At 36.6% G+C, this 16,150-nt stretch overlaps 1 protein-coding gene across 4 annotated transcripts in view; it reads left to right on the top strand.

Moving 5' to 3' along the window:
* LOC145789340 (uncharacterized) overlaps positions 1–15,911 on the top strand; it is a 30,813-nt gene extending 14,902 nt beyond the window's left edge. For 3 of the 4 annotated variants that reach the window (XR_014364658.1, XR_014364659.1, XR_014364660.1), the window contains one exon: positions 15,591–15,911. The gene's annotated coding sequence lies outside the window, so the exon portion shown is untranslated. Of the gene's footprint in view, positions 1–459; positions 528–3,178; positions 3,835–15,590 lie in introns of those variants that run through there. The other variant, XR_014364657.1, reaches the window with a different exon arrangement.
* Positions 15,912–16,150: the final 239 nt, after the last annotated feature.

The raw sequence follows: 16,150 nt of genomic DNA, 5'->3' as shown, positions 1-16,150 counted from the left end.
GTTCAAGATGTTATATTGTTTTGTGGTACAAGGTGGTTAAAAATTGTGATTAGCTTAATGCATGGTTGGCATATGGATATGTAAATTTGAGCCATTTGTGTTTTTAGTTAAATTCTCAAGCTGCCATTAAATTCTCTCGTTTTTTTTTTTTTTTTTTTTTGGAGGAATTAGTTAAAAAAAAAAAGTGGCGTTTTTGAAAAAACACTACTAAATGACTTCATTATAACGTCATACATTAGTTTGTGATGGAAGGTAAAACGGACGTCAAAGATTTTGCAGCGTTTTAAAAAAAGCCGTCTAATATTTTTAGCGAAGTTTTTCAAACGTTGTAAAGCTATTGCGGCAGCCGTATCAGCAACGAAAATATTAAACGTCGATATAAGTTTTTACGGTATTTAAAAACACCGCTAAAACTCAAATTTCCTGTAGTGTCGAGTGATTTTTTTTGTGTGGTTATAGGATTTGTAAAGACATCAGTGAGTACTGAACAAAAGACTGGAGGTGGTGCTAGCAGTGGAAACAACAAGGTAATTGCTTACACTTTGTTGTTATTTTTTTATTTTTTATTTTATTTTTTCTGTTTTTAGTCATTAGTTTTGTATTTGGGAATCTAAAAAGTTCATAAATTTTGGATTTTTTTTACTACCTTATGGGGTGAATTAGGCTGTCTTGAAATTGTATTTGTCATCCCTATAGCGATTACACGTGTAAACAAAATTTGGTAAGAAAATGTGGTCATTCTAAATAAACACAGCTCGTCTCTGATTAATTTTTATTGATGATTGTTATCCTTGGTTCTCTTAATGTGAGGATTTTTTATTTATTTATTTCTGACTACATTTTCTTAGCAATCAAATGGGGAAACTATCCAGCTTCCTAAGGCAAAAACTTGTGCCCTAACTCGATTTTTATTGGTTTGAGTAGTGAGACCCACCACTTCTGAGACCACCAATGCTCTAAGACCACCAAATAGTCTCTCAATCCAATGGAGCAAGGCTGACATATTAGAGGCCTTTTTTGTGAGTTCTGAATGGATTATGGTTGTCTTTATTAGGGCATATTTACTATCGTTTTGGAGTTTTCTATCTTTCACTGGCCTTTTGTGTGGGTGTGGAGACAAAGTATTTTCTAACATTTGCGAACGGTTTAGTTTCTTATTCAGGAAGCTGGAACCTTCATTTAACGAACAACAAATGTGTTGGCGTGAAGAGGAGAATAAAATATTGTCATATTGTTCATCATATGTGTGGGTACAAAAATGTACAAAATGATTAGTCTATAAATTAATTTTATATTCTTAAAATAAAATTTCAAATTTGTTTGACATATAAATTAATTTGTTTAAAAATAACATTGTACGACATATAAAATTATGTCATGAAAAGTGTAGTGATTTATGACATGTAAGAAAATGTCGTAAAAGATTATATACGGCATACAAAGTATGTCATAAATATATTAAAAATGACATTCTACGGCATACAAAATTATGTAGTAAAAAGTGTGATGATTTATGACATGTAAGAAAATATCGTAAAATATTATATATGGCATACAAAGTATGCAATAAATATATTAAAAATAATCTTCTACGGCATGCAGGCATGACAAAAATGTCTTAAAAAATTATATATGACATACAAAGTATATCATTAATGTTTAATTTATTACTTTTTACAATTTTACCAACATGTCGTAAATGAAGCTCAACTTTTCACAGCATGTCATATAACGGCATTTGTGTGCATCCTGTGAAAGAGTTTTTACGGCATGCGTTGCAAGTCGTAAAAATTCAATTTTGTTGTAGTGATGCTGGATGATGTGTTGCTTGAAATTTATAACTAGCAAGTTGCTAATTTATATTGGGTTGTAGCAATGAGTGTACTAGAGTCAAGGTTGCAAGCACTGATGTACTGGTTTTGATCACAAATAAATATAACCGAATAGCTAGAAGCTGTGCGCCTAATAAAAAATTGATGAACATGTGGCTGCTTTAGAAGCCATAATTTTGTGTTGGTCGCATGTTTGGGTTAATTACATGCAGTTGATTGAAGATTTTGCGGAGGTAATATGCTCATGGAATCCGAAAGACAGAGCTATTAAGGGGGGTGCATTTGAGTTGAATGAATCCAGAATTAGAATTTTGTATTTTTTTGGGTGGTAGTAGGGTTGTGTTGGCTAGAGGCTGAACGAGTTCTTTGTTGATCTTTATAGCTTGGATATTGACTGTTGTGTGGGATTATATATTTATTTTATGAACAGGGCAAAATTTATGTTATCTTTTGTGGTTTGAGGTTAGAGCACTTTATCTCCTTATGGTTCAAATATAGTCATAAAACTTCTATGTAATTTTGGACGAAAGTATAACCGTTAACTATAGATGTAAAATGACTATCATATTCTCAAATTCTATATATATATATATATATATATATTTTTGTTATTTTCTTTCCTTTTATCTCTCATACACATAATTTATAATGTTTAGCATTAATTCAATTAAATCACAATTAATTATAAATTCTTAATTATTTATTGTAATTCTTAATTTGTTTTAATCTAATTTTAATTTAATTATATTTTAGTTCAATTATTAATTAATATTATTTATTTTATATTTCTATTTAATTATATTTTAAATCAATTCTCAATTATATTTTATATTTTAGACCAATTCTTAATTATATTTTGATTTAATTTAATTTATTTTAATTAACACATTAAAATCTAATTTTAGGTTTGGAGAAAATAGGGGTAAAATTGTCTTTTTGTTGTATTAATTTCACTTTAATTTTTCAGAAAATAAAACCCACTCTAAAAATGGGGTGTGTGATATATTTTCCGTTAGTTTGGATGAAAAATTTAACGGTAGCACTTTAGTCTAAAATTACATGAAGACTTTTTGGTTATATTTGAACTATAAGGGGTAAAGTGATCTAGTCTCAAATCACAAGGGGGTAAAATGAATTTAACCTTTTATGAGCGAGAGTTGAATTCTTTAAAGTTCATCCGGGAGTTGAATTCTTTATAGTTTAACTGGCACTTGTTGTTTGTGATTGTAGGTATGGCCTTTCTTTGAGGAGGTTTTTTGTAATAAAAATAATTTTGAAAAAAAATTAGAGAAAAATATATTCATTGATTGCATTGTCTAATTTTTTTGGGGGAAATTGCTTTTTAGTGAAGCTATGAAGAAATAATTTCATTTTCATGGTGGTGCAAGACTCTGCCCGCACGTGCGTAAGCCCTTCACCGAACGTGCTGGAGCCCTTCGTCGCACATGTGCGATCTACTGCAGGTAGAAATCTCAATTTTGCTCCCATCTATCACACCTGTGGCCAAACTTGTCGCACCTCCAGAACCCCTGCTGCACATGCGGTTACTTGTCTAGAAATCCAAAAGCCACTGCACTAAACCACACATGCAGGCCCTACGTGCGGTGATCTGCCCAAAAATCCAAAAGTCACTGCACTAAACCACACGTGCAGGCCCTACTTGCTGCATGTGTAGGAAGGCTTGGTGTTGCTCAAGGCATTTCTACACTCTTCTGTTTTGTCCTTTATAAGTTCAAATATACGAGCTTAAGTCAGGTCTAAGACCTGGGACATTACAATATGAGTGCCTTTTCTTCATAAATTATATAAACTTAGTATCCGAGTGTTTATATTAGACATAGGTGGTGAACACATATCCCACACTATTACCTTTGTCATATCCGGCAAACACGGGTACACTAGGTGAAGTAAAAGAGTTCATGTAACACAGTGTGTAATACAATGTTCTATAATTGTTTTTTTGGGTGAATAAGTCATAAAATAAATACAAAAAATTTACACATTTACAAGGGTATTTCCCAGGTAATAGAACAAATCTTTCATTTTTTTTATCTGTGACTCCTACCATCAAAGATAATAGATGGAAACTTAGAGAAGATATATGAGCAGGTATACAAAAGAAAACCACATAAACTACATAAATACAACTGAAGCACATGCATAAGTAGAAATAAACAAGCTAAGGCATCTACATGTTCTATAATTGTTTTGCATTCTTTAGAATGCAATTGCTATGTGAATAATATAATATATTGATGTTTAAGTTATGAAAAATCTAGCTTTTTAATGTATAAAATACGCTGTGTTACATATATCTTTTTTTTATCATCTTTGATTAAATCATTCATATATATGACATATACTAAATTTGTAAGAACATAAAATTTTAAGGTGTCTCAAGCATGTTAAGTCTTGCCTTTTTTTTTTTTTTTTGAATAAAAGAAATCGTTGTGTTATCGTGTTTGTGTTGTGTATGTGCTACTTAGGAATGGCCTTTCTATTTTCAGACTGCAAAAGCATCTGTGGTACTTCAGCCTTTAAATCTACTAAATTTCAATGGATTTATATTACTCTCGTCTCAAATCTTCCTCCTTTCGAAATAGGAATATGTCTTATCTTTAATTTCTCTTTGCAATTGTTGAATTTCATCATTCATCCTTGCTTTCCGTCTCACTGTAGCACTGTTTGCTATCTACCTAGCAACCCGTTTGTGAATATTCTTCTCAACTGAGAAGCATTCCTTAATGTCAACAATATTCATTTGTTTCATCTAATTCTCCATTCTCGACTCAAGTACTCTTAATATTTAGATCTGGTTTCATATTCTTGTTGTTTGACAATTACCATATCTCTCGATTATCATTCACTTATATCCTATTTTTTGCTTTTTCATAGTTCAAGAAATTTACGCTGGTAGAGATTTGGAAAGGGAAATATGAAAGAAATTTACGCATGTGTTACATTTCACACACATTTCCTTTTTTTCTTTCTAAATTCTTTCCCAAATCCATGAATAAAACGCAATTTTAGAGATTTCTAATTTGAATTCTCAATAGAGAAAGGTCATGCAATACAACAATCACCTTCAGAGCATCATTCTTGGCTTGCATTTAAGGAAATATAACTTCAAAATTCGATAAACTCACTTGTAAAATGGTGCAGTGAGTTTATTGTAACAATTTGCTCGCACTAGAGATTAGGTTGAAAGAAAATTTACAAATAGAAGCGCTCTCATTTTCTCCTTCTTTTTTTTTTTTTTTTTCATCTAGTAATGCTATAATGTTCCATTTAAGTCTGGACTTCTGAGAAATTACTGATAGATGAAATTCTCTCAGCATCCAGGGTGCAGATTTTTGCCAATACATCAATAGTTCGATTGTGAAGCTTTCAAAACCCTTAAATTAAGATTCTGAGCATTCAATTCTAGTAATTCAGCATTGAAACGTGACACAGGATCTTGATTTCCATGGGAATTAGCGATAGTATACATCCAATATTCATTTTATACATTATTTATCAATAAGAATGATATTGCAATATATATATGTATATATATATATATATATATATATATATTTGGGAAAATATAACTTCATTAATAATAATAAACAACCTTCAAAACAGTTCCAGTACAATATATCAGTACAATATATCATTTTCAAGCAGGAAAGAAATTAAACTAAATAGCATCAAATTGCTAGATAAAACTAAAACCACCCATAAAACTAAACCAACCAGTTATTGTAAGTTGCCTTAATGAAGATCAAGTGACAAGATTTCCACGAACAAACAGCTGCTACAACTTGCACAAAAACCAATTAAAAACAAAAGAACTTATCTCAAAGAGAGAACGAAAAATGCACAATTGACTAGTGAAGGAGAGTTTGTCTTCGAGGGACTTGAAATAGGCATGGATTTGTACACCTGTCTTCTATATGTTGCCTCATTTTTCGTTTTTTATAGTCTAACATTTTTTATGGTGTTTTTGGTTTAGATCCGACCCATTTGACTTTTGGATTCAAGTTTCTTTTACTTATACAGTTGTTTGCCTTGTTTTCCCTCGTATCTCTTTGAGTTTGGCTTTGGGAAGTATTGTGTGCGTTTGGAATATGTTGGTAGCTTGTTTTTCAAACTTTTGTTGTCCAAATTTTTGTTCCTTCGCTCGAGCGAAACTTGTACTCAAGCGATTTTTGTGAACTTCCAGTAGTTTTGCAGGTCTGCAAGACTACTGTGAGTTTGTATTCTTTACTCGAGCGAAGCTTCTTGTGCTTAATCGATGACCTCGGTTTGCAAAACTATTGGAAGTGTGTATTCTGCGTTCAAGTGAAGTTTCTTGCGCTCGAGCGAAACAACTTATTGTGTCTGGTCGCTTGAGCGACACATCTTGCGCTCGAGCGAACTGTGCGTATATCAGTTCGTAAAATCACTTTTCTGTGTCACTTTTTCACCTCTCTAAACATTTCAAATCCTTATTTTCGCTTACTCTCTCTCTTAACTCACATATTTTCCTCAAATACACCTAGACCCGTCGATCTTTGCCCCTTGTGTGCCTTTGTTAAAAAGATAGAGCTCGGTGATGGCTTCATTCTAATCACAGTAAAGTTGGTTTTGGCATCTTTGGGTTTCCATCTCTCTTTCAATCATCTTCTAAGCTCGAGATAGAGATTCTTTGCACTATTGTATGAGTTTTATCTTAGTGATTTGTTATTTCAAAAGATTATAGTGGTTTGTGGGTTTTGGGTAAAACCTAGGATTTGAAATCAAAATGAAAAAGAGGAATTTTCAAATAGTTTCTTGGAAAAGCTTATAGGTGCGAATTTGGAGTTGATATATGTTGAAATGAGGTATTTTCTACATTGAAATTGATTTTCAAAGAGAAGGGAATTTTGCCCTAAAATGTGAATGTTTGAGATTGTAAAGAGAAAATGGAATTGATGTTGAAAATTATAAAATTGAAGTAATGTTGATGATGATGGCGGTGTTGGATATGTATTATCACTCTCATCTTGAGATTTTAAAAAAATGTAACTATAATGAAATTTATTTATTTGTTTAGAGATATCTATTTTGGGCTCTCGGTAGAAGATATCTATGAGTGTTGTAGAAATTTTATGAGAATTAGATGAATTAAAACTAATTTCTCATCCATGTGCATTGAACATTGTTGCTCATTTAATACATTGAAAATGTATATGATTTTGAGAAAGAGGGGTGAACGTGAGAAAGAGATGTACATCACAAAATCAAGTTAGCCTGTGTGTCTAGGGTGAAAGTCTCGAAAAACATGCATATACGTGTGTGTCGATTCTCGGGGATGAAATATCCGTAAAATGGCAATAGTAGCGCTTGTATAGGCTACGTTTACATGGGTGTTGTTTGATGGTTTATTGCGGACGGCAAAACCGTAAAAGGTTGTACTAGCTTGAGATTTCTCCCTGTTTTCTATTATAAATGGCATGGTTTTGAAAATTGTTATATAAACCTGGCATGGCTCAACTTTTGAAAAGGATATAAGTGTTTTGGTACTAGCATTGCATATGCATAAACCCATATAGTTTTGTTAAGATTTATACATTGTGTTGTAATGTTTCTACTGGGTTTTGGCTCACCTTATGTGGAAAAAACAATTTTCAAGTGCTGGAAATATTCCTCCACCAAGGACCTAACTTGGGAGGACTGTGGAGTTGAAGACTCAGTGTTATTATTTTGTACAAGCCTAAGGCTTTATTTGTATTAAGCTTAAGACTCACTTTTGATATACCCAGGCATTGACTTGGAAAGATGTAGGCCTTTAGGGCATATGGCTATCTGTTTAGCTTTCATTTCTTTTCATAATCTTGTAATACATGCTATAGATTCAAGATGTATTGTTTATGAATGTATATCGCATGTGTCACATTTTGTATATCAAACTCTGATTAATGAAAGTTTATCATTTCATTTATGTTACTATGTATTAGTTGTTAGGAGGTGGATTATTTTAACTATTTCGGGGTGTTACTTGGTATTAGAGTGTATCGGGTTTGAATACTTTGGGTACGTAGGAAGTGGTTATTATCACAATGGGTTTGCCTCGATTGATAAAGATATTTGTATGTATGATATACTTATGTGGTTATATGGGTATGGAATTTAATTCCTAAGATATTGATTGGGTCTATGGGTTTCTAGAATTTGTATTAGAAGAGCACTTGATCACTGATGTTTCTAATTAGAACTCTAGTAATGCTGTGGGACAGTCACTATTAAGGAGGGAAATTTGAATGTGTTTATGGGACTATGTGATTATGTGGAGTGAATTATTGTTGTCCACCGCATTAGGACGAGAGTGAGTTAGCTTCAGCATATTTGTAATTGTGTTAATCTCTTTGTTACCTTTATTAGGATATCAGGATGGGGACGTGGTGGCGGTAGGCCTAGAAGGCATAAGGTGCCTTTACTGGATGAGATTCTGACACAAGAAGAAGTGGTTGGCTAGGCCAATGTGGCCGAATTAGTTGGTTAGTAGGCCATGGGTAAGAATGGCAACAGGGCGGGGCAGGGCCGAAGATCACACTTCTCGTCCCCCGATGCTGATAATTTCCCCGTCCCTGGTTTTGGTCCCGATCCCCGACGGGGAACCTATCATCATCCCCGTCCCTGTCCCTCTAACGGGGATTGAGTTTCCCAGACCCCAAAAATTCCTCGGTCAAAAAAAAAAACCCAATAATACAGATCAATAAATCAACTCAGCAGATCACAAAATATCAACAGATCAACTCAACAGATGAATAACATCATACATCAATAACACATCGTCTATATTTACACTATAATTAACAAAATCATCAACATCATCGTACATAATAGATCAAAAAAAAAAAAATCAGAGAGATGGTATCGGCGGCAAGGCAACGACGTTGACGGCAGTGAAGGGAAAGGCGTCAGAGTCTGGCAAAGGAAAGGCGTTGTCGTGATGTTCTTGAGAAGGAGATCGGAAAGATCGGCGAGATGGGTGAGTTCGGTGAGATCGGAGATCCACGAGATGAGAGGAGGGAGATGATAGTGGAGGAGCCACCACCGCGGTCGACGCTGACGCCGACGCCGATGCCGACATTGTGAGGAACAACTGCAATAGAGAGAGAGGGAGAGGCTGAGAGGAGAGAGACTAAGAGGTGAGTGTGAGTGAGTGAGTGGGAGATAGAGAGGCAGACAACTCAACTCTAAACATAAACACATATATTATATATATATATATATATATATATATAGGGAATATTCGGGAATCTTAGGGGAATTATTCGGGGATTATCTGGGCCGGGGCCGAGTCGGGGGAAACCTATCCTTGTTCCCGGTCCAAAAATCGTCGGGGATTTAATTTTCAATACCATCCCCAGCCTTATGGGGATAATTTCGAGAAAAACCCGTTCCAATCGGGGTAGGGAGATCGGGTCCCCGTCGGGCTGGGTTCAAATTGCCATCCCTAGCCATGGGCGCTTTGGCCTGCGAGATGGCCGGATCTTTGCAAGAATCCATGGACATTCTCAGGGTTAAGAATCAATGAGTTTTTGGGTGACCCTAAGGAGTCACTAAAGGTCGATGAGTGGCTAAAGCAGATAGTGAAGACGTTTGAGATGCTTGGCATCGAGGACGACAAACTGAGAGTGACCTTGGCATCCTTCCAGCTGAAGGAAGATGTGGGTTAATGGTGGAAGTGTGCGCGTGGGCGCATTAGAGTGACCTGGGAGGCTTTTGTCAACGTTTTCCAAGACAAATTCTTACCTTCCATGTTTAGAAAGAAGTTGAGGGAGCGGTTCTCAAAGCTCAAGCAGCTTAACATACCTATCGCCAAGTTTGAGGTAGCCTTTACTAGCTTCTCTAGGTTTGCACCAGAGTTAGTGGCGACAGAGGAGCGCCGTTGTGTGGAGTTTGAGAAAAGGTTAAAGACTGAGCTTCTTTTCAAGGTAGTTGGTTCAATGATCAGAGATTACGGACAACTTGTTGAGTCGGTGGCTCATCTTGAGACCATGATGCAAATGGAGGAGGAGTGGATGAGGGGCTCCAAGAGAGTCTGGATGTTCAAGGGGACAGTAAGAGGCAGAAGGGTTCAACCCCATAGCAGTTTTAGGGAGCATAGTCGAGGTCCACTTTTCCAGTACCGAGTTCAAGTTCTGGGAGAAGTGGTTAGGGAGATTTCACTTGCTTTAAGTGTTGCCAGTTGGGCCACAAGTCTCCAACTTGCCCGCAAAGGCGAGGAGGGCAATGGTCAGTTTCATCAGTGGCTCATTCTGAGAACCAGAGTATGGGGAAAGGGCAGCTGCTTACTTGTTATCAGTGTGGGCAGGTAGGACACTTAAAAAGGTTTTGCCCTCAGTTGGGTAGTCTGGTTTGAGGCAAGCACAGAGCCACCAGCCTGTACAATCAACACAGGCCTCGAGGACCAATCAGGGAGCCTTTTCGGCTTAGTTAGTGCTTCAGACTTGTGCTCCGAGTGGTGAGCAGGTGGAGCAGAGACCTTCAGGGTGTGTGTATGCTGTTACCATGCTAGACTTGGTGTCAACACCTTCAGTTGTGAGAAGTACTTTCTTGTTATGCAATTCTATTGCTAATGTGTTGATTGATACGGGTGTATTCCACTCTTTAATTTCGTCTCCATTTGCATCGGCATTGGGGTTAGAATTGGCTTAGTTAGCATCTCCACTTAGTGTAGATTCACTTATTGATGGTGAGATTGTCTTGGAACAAGGGTGTCGGGATTGTGACATACAGGTTGCCGGTCGTTGACTTTCTTTTGCATTTGTATTGATTGACATGTTGAGTTTTGATGTTATATTGGGTATGGACTAGTTGTCATCGTATCGGGCTGTCATAGATTGTTACCGTTAGAGAGTTATTGTATGTACCTTGAACGGTGATTGTTTGTATTTCTTGGGGGACCGGGTTGATAGAGTTTTATCACTGGTGTATGATCCACGTGGTCGGAGTGAACTTAATTGTCTTCTTGCAAACTTCTTGGATAGTGAGTGTGAGGAAGTCCAAGTTGAATTGTCGAGGGTAGTTTGTGAATACTCGGACGTTTTTTTTGAGGATCTCACTGGTTTGCCACCTCATCATGAGATTGAATTTTCTATTGACTTAGTGCTTGACACAACACCGATTTCTATGGCACCATATAGATTTGCACCCGTCAAGTTGTATGAGTTGAAGATTCAACTCCAAGAATTGCTAGATAAGGGTTTCATTCGCCTTAGTACTTCGCTTTAGGGAGCACCGGCTCTCTTTGCCAAAAAGAAAGATGGTGTGTTGCGACTTTGTATAGATTACCGGAAGTTGAACCGGATAACTTTTAAAAACAAGTACCCAATGTCTCGTATAGATGATTTGTTTGATCTGTTGAAAAGGTTTTGTTGTTTTTTCAGGATAGACCTGAGATCGGGTTATCACCAACTGAGGGTAAGGGAGGAAAATATTTAGAAGACGGCATTCCATACGCGATATGGCCATTATGAGTTCCTAGTGATGTCTTTTGGGTTAACTAATGCACCAACCATGTTTATGGACTTAATGAACCAAATCTTCCATGAGTTCTTAGATTGCTTTGTAGTCGTCTTTGTGGCGCGACATCTTGATCTACTCACCCTCCAAGGAGGAATATGAGGAGCACCTATGAGTTGTACTAGAGTTGCTTAGAGCCCATAAACTGCATGCTAAGTTTGGAAAATGTGAATTCTGTTTAAGTGAATTAAAGTTTTTAGGCCACGTGGCATCCGGGAAAGGAGTGACTGTAGATTCATTCAAGATAGAAGCCGTACAAGATTGGGGACAACCTAAGAATGCCTCTGAGATCCGTAATTTCTTGGGGTTGGTCGGGTATTATTGTCGGTTTGTGAAGGATTTCTCTAGACTAGCCTCGTTGTTAACTAGACTAATGAGGAAATGAATTAAGTTTGTGTGGAGTGAGACCTGTGAGAAGTCATTTCAAGAGCTTAAGGTTAGACTTACCACTGCTCCAGTATTGAGAGGGGTTTGGGTTATTTAATGTGTTGTGATGCTTTATGGGAAGGTTTGGGGTGTGTTTTGATGCAAGAGGGAAATGTAGTAGTCTATGACTCACGTCTGTTGAAAACACATGAGAAGGACTATCCTACACATGATTTAGAATTAGCAGCTGTGATCTTTGCCTTGAAGATTTGAAGGCATTATTTGTACGGTGAGAAGTTTAAAGTATATTCTAATCACAAGAGTCTAAAATATCTGTTTACATAGAAAGACTTAAATCTGAGGCGAAGGAGGTGGATGGAGTTTATATAAGATTATGATTTTAAGTTGCATTGCCATTCGAGAAAGGTCAATGTTGTGGCTGATGCCTTAAGTAGGAAATCCGTTGGCAGTGTAGCTAGTATTCTCATTCGGGAATATGAGATGTTGGGTGCTATTGGTGAGTTTGATTTGTATCTTAGCAAGTCCATTGAGTTTGCAACCTTGTTTTCGGTAATTGCACAGCTTACACTTGTGAGCAGAGTGATAAAAGCACAGAGGGGTGACCTTGAGGTAGAATCTCTCCTTAAGAAGATCTCCAGTGGGAAGGTAGAAAGGGGCTTGAACGTGTATTCCAACTCAAGTGTTAGGTACCTTGATTGTTTTTTTGTGTCAAAGTCTTACCGAGAGAAAGTACTTCAAGAGTTTTACCATTCATGCCTTGCGGTGCACCCGGGAGGCGCACAGATGTATCACAATCTTAGTCGTCAGTTTTAGTGGAAGGGAATGAAAAAGGATATAGCCATGTTTGTGTCGAAGTGCCTTGTCAACAAGTGAAGGTCGAGCATCAGAGGCCAGTGGGTTTATTGTAACCCTTGCCTATAGCCGAGTGGAAGTGGGGGCATGTCACGATGGATTTTGTTGTGGGTCTTCCGAGGACTCAACAGGGTAGTGATGCCATTTGGGTGATAGTTGACCGATTGACCAAGTCAGCACACTTTGTACTTATGTGCATGAGTGACTCGGTAGATTATCTGACTGACTTTTACATTAGGGACATTGTTCGACTTTATGGGGTCCTTATAACTATTGTCTCGGATAGAGATTCACGTTTTACAACTCAGTTGTAGCAGAGCCTACAGAATGCCTTGGGCACTAGGTTGACTTTCAGTACCGCTTATCATCCTCAGATTGACGGGTAGTCCGAGCGTACTATTTAGATTCTTGAGGATATGCTTCGAGGTTGTGTCATTGACTTTAAGGTGTCGTGGGAAAGACACTTGCCCTTAGTGGAGTTTGCCTATAACAACTTCCAGTCGAGTATTGGTATGACACCGTTTGAGGCCTTGTATGGCCGATTGTGTAGGTCTCCTGTGTGTTGGGCCGAGGTGGGCGATGCACCTATGTTAGGTCCAGAGTTAGCCCGGGAAGCGACGGAGAAAGTTGTACTTATCCGTAAGAGATTGGTCATGGTTCAGAGTCGTTAGAAGAATTATGCTGATCGTAGGAGGAGATCGTTATCCTTCGAGGTAGGAGATCATGTCTTTCTAAAGATATTACCTAGATGGGGTTTGATGAGGTTTGAAAAGAGCGGGAAGTTGTCTCCTAGGTTTATTGGACCTTTTGAGATCTTATAATAGATTGGGGAGGTAGCTTATCGTTTGGCCTTGCCGCCATAGCTTTTCAGGGTACATGATGTGTTTCATATTTGTATGCTTCGGAAGTATGAGCCGGATCCATTACACGTGTTGGATATTAGAGGTAGACGAGAATGCCTCGTATAAGGAGATACCCATTAGAGTCTTGGATACTCAAGACCAAGTCTTGCGAGGCAAGACGATTTCTTTGGTGAAAGCGTTGTAATGACACCACGGAGTTACGAGGCCCACTTGGGAGCGTGAGGCGGAAGTTCGTGAGAAATATCCGTGCTTGTTTATTGATGTTTGAACATGTATTGAGACTTTGTTATCTTAATGTAATATAAACATTGTATTTGTTTTGAAAATATGAATCGTATATTCAATAATGAATAGATATTTGTCTTGTTGATGAGAATGGATGATCTGTGGATAAGTCATGGTGATGATTTGAAATTATTATCAATGTTGTAATTGGTTAAAACATGATTTTAATGTTTGGTTTAAATTTCGGGAACGAAATTCCTTAAGGGGTGAGGTTATAGCGTTTTTGGTTTAGACTTGACCCATTTGACTTTTGGATTTAGGTTTCTTTTCCTTATACAGTTGTTTGTCTTTTTTCCTCTCATATCTCTTTAAGTTTGGCTTTGGGAAGTGTTGTGTGCGTTTGGAATAGGTTGGTAACTTATTTTTCAAACTTTTGTTGTCCAAATTTTTGTTTCTTCGCTCGAGCGAAGCTTCTTATACTCAAGTGGTCTTTGTGAACATCCAGTATTTTTGCAAGTTTGCAAAACTACTGGGAGTTTGTATTCTTCGCTCGAGCAATGACTTATGTCTACAAAACTACTAGAAGTGTGTATTTTGCACTTGAGCGAAGCTACTTGCACTCGAGTGGAACAACTTATTGTGTCTAGTCGCTCTAGCGAACTGTGCGTATATCAGTTCGTAAAATCACTTTTTTGAGTCACTTTTTCACCTCTCTCTCTCTCTAAACATTTCAAAACCCTATTTTCTCTTACTCTCTCTCTGAAACTCACATATTTCCCTCAAATACACCTAGACTCGTCGACCTTTGCCCCATGTGCCTTTGTTAAAAAGATAGAGCTCGGCGAGGGTTTTGTTCTAATCGGAGTAAAGTTGGTTTTTGGCGTCTTTGGGTTTCCATCTCTCATTCAATCATCTTCTAAGCTTGAGGTAGGGATTCTTCACACTCTTGTATGAGTTTTATCTTAATTATTTGCTATTTCAAAAGATTATTGTGGTTATGGGGGTTTGAGGTAAAACCTAGGGTTTGAACTCAAAATCAAAAAGAGGGATTTTCAAATGGTTTCTTGAAAAAGCTTGTGGGTGTGAAATTGGAGTTGATATATGTTGAAATGAGGTATTTCCTACATTGAAATTAATTTTCAAAGAGAATGAGATTTTGCCCTAAAATGTGAATGTTTGAGATTGTAAAGAGAAAATGGAATTGATGTTGGAAATTGTGAAGTTGAAGTAATGTTGATGATTATAGTGGAGTTGGATATGTATTATTACTCTCATTTTGAGATTTTGGAAAAGTGTATCTTTAATGAAATTTATTTATCTGTTTAGAGATATTTGTTTTTGACTATCAGTAGAGGATAACTATGAGTGTTGTAGAAATTGCATGGGAATTAGGTGAATTAAAACTAATTTCTCATCCATGTGCATTGAATATTATTGTTCATTTAATACATTGAAAATGTATATGATTTTGAGAAAGGGGGGTAAATGTGGGAAAGATGTGTGTATAACCAAATCATGTTGGCCTGTGTCTAGGGTGAAAGTTTCGAAAAACGTGCGTATACATGGGTGCAGATTTTCGCGGATGAAATATCCGTAAAATGGCAATAACAGCGCTTGTATTGGTTTACATGGGTGTCGTTTGATGGTTTCCCATGGATAAAATATCCGTAAAAGGTTGTTCTGGTTTAAGATTTCCCATGTTTTCTATTATAAAGGGCATGGTTTTGAAAATTGTTATATAAACTTGGCATGGCTCGACTTTTGAAAAAGGATATAAATGTTTTGGTACTGGCATTACATATGCATAAAACCTTATGGCTTCGTTAAGATTTATACATTGTGTTGTAGTGTTTCTATTGGGTTTTGGCTCACCTTATGTGGGAAAAATTATTTTCAGGTGCTAGTGATATGCCTCCACCAAGAACCTAGCTTAGGAGGACTGTGGAGCTGAAGGCTTAGTGTTATTATTTTGTATTCAATTTTGTACAAGCCTAGGATTTTATCTGTATTGAACTTAAGACTCACTTTTGATCTACCCAGGCATTAATTTGAAAAGATGTAAACCTTTAGAGCATATGACTATCTGTTTACCTTTCATTTCTTTTCATAATCTTGTAACACTTGCTGTAAATTCAGGATGTACCATTTATGAATGTATATTGCATGTGCCACCTTTTGTATATCAAACATTGATTAATGAAAGCTTATCATTTCATTTTTGTTACTATGTATTGGTTGTTAGGAGATGGATTAGTGCAACTATTTCGGGGCGTTACATTTTTAAGCTGAATGAACACAAATGGCTCTATCAAGATCTTCCCTTCAATCTCTCACAAAAATATATAAAAAGTATCAAGATAAAAAGACTTTAGAAGTTTCCACATGAATTTATAAAATTTCAAAAAGTTCTAAAGAAATTCGGAAGATTCTAAAACATCCTAGAAGAATTTGGAATAT

This window comes from Camellia sinensis, chromosome 3 (genome assembly GCF_055761805.1).
Source record: "Camellia sinensis isolate YWXY chromosome 3, ASM5576180v1, whole genome shotgun sequence".
Classification (NCBI taxonomy): Eukaryota; Viridiplantae; Streptophyta; class Magnoliopsida; order Ericales; family Theaceae; genus Camellia; species Camellia sinensis.
The sequence above is the reverse complement of the archived record's forward strand: the minus strand, read 5'-3'. Positions and strand labels throughout refer to the sequence as shown.